The sequence below is a fragment of the Lolium rigidum genome, chromosome 4, assembly GCF_022539505.1.
Source record: "Lolium rigidum isolate FL_2022 chromosome 4, APGP_CSIRO_Lrig_0.1, whole genome shotgun sequence".
NCBI classification, from domain to species: domain Eukaryota; kingdom Viridiplantae; phylum Streptophyta; class Magnoliopsida; order Poales; family Poaceae; genus Lolium; species Lolium rigidum.
The window spans coordinates 56984709-56986328 of record NC_061511.1 but is presented as its reverse complement, the minus strand read 5'-3'; positions in this window follow the sequence as shown (position 1 = coordinate 56986328).

Genomic DNA, 1620 nt, shown 5'->3' with positions numbered 1-1620 from the left:
AAGGCGTTAAAAGCGCTTATGGGAGACAACCCATGTTTTACCTACAGTACTTTGTTTTTATTTTGTGTCTTGGAAGTTGTTTACTACTGTAGCAACCTCTCCTTATCTTAGTTTTGAGTTTTGTTGTGCCAAGTTAAGCCGTTGATAGAAAAGTAAGTACTAGATTTGGATTACTGCGCAGTTCCAGATTTCTTTGCTGTCACGAATCTGAGCCCACTGCCCTGCAGGAAGCTCAGAAAATTATGCCAATTTACGTGCATGATCCTCAGATATGTACGCAACTTTCATTCAATTTGAGCATTTTCATTTGAGCAAGTCTGGTGCCATTTTAAAATTCGTCAATACGAACTGTTCTGTTTTGACAGATTCTGCCTTTTATTTCGCATTGCCTCTTTCGCTATGTTGGATGAATTTCTTTGATCCACTAATGTCCAGTAGCATTATGCAATGTCCAGAAGTGTTAAGAATGATTGTGTCACCTCTGAATATGTCAATTTATATTGTGCACTAACCCTCTAATGAGTTGTTTCGAGTTTGGTGTGGAGGAAGTTTTCAAGGATCAAGAGAGGAGTATGATGCAACATGATCAAGGAGAGTGAAAGCTCTAAGCTTGGGGATGCACCCGGTGGTTCACCCCTGCATATATCAAGAAGACTCAAGCGTCTAAGCTTGGGGATGCCCAAGGCATCCCCTTCTTCATCAACAAATTATCGGGTTCCTCCCCTGAAACTACATTTTTATTCGGCCACATCTTATGTGCTTTTTCTTGGAGCGTCGGTTTGTTTTTATTTTTGTTTTGTTTGAATAAAATGGATCCTAGCATTCACTTTATGGGAGAGATACACGCTCCGCTGTAGCATATGGACAAATATGTCCTTGGTTTCTACTCATAGTATTCATGGCGAAGTTTCTCCTTCGTTAAATTGTTATATGGTTGGAATTGGAAAATGATACATGTAGTAATTGCTATAAATGTCTTGGGTAATGTGATACTTGGCAATTGTTGTGCTCATGTTTAAGCTCTTGCATCATATGCTTTGCACCCATTAATGAAGAAATACATAGAGCATGCTAAAATTTGGTTTGCATATTTGGTTTCTCTAAGGTCTAGATAATTTCTAGTATTGAGTTTGAACAACAAGGAAGACGGTGTAGAGTCTTATAATGCTTTCAATATGTATTTTATGTGAGTTTTGCTGCACCGGTTCATCCTTGTGTTTGTTTCAAATAAGCCTTGCTAGCCTAAACCTTGTATCGAGAGGGAATACTTCTCATGCATCCAAAATACTTGAGCCAACCACCATGCCATTTGTGTCCACCATACCTACCTACTACATGGTATTTATCCGCCATTCCAAAGTAAATTGCTTGAGTGTTACCTTTAAAATTCCATCATTCACCTTTGCAATATATAGCTCATGGGACAAATAGCTTAAAAACTATTGTGGTATTGAATATGTAATTATGCACTTTATCTCTTATTAAGTTGCTTGTTGTGCGATAACCATGTTTGCTGGGGAACGCCATCAACTCATTGTTGAATTTCATGTGAGTTGCTATGCATGTTCGTCTTGTCTGAAGTAAGGGCGATCTACACTGAGTTGAATGGTTTGAGCATGC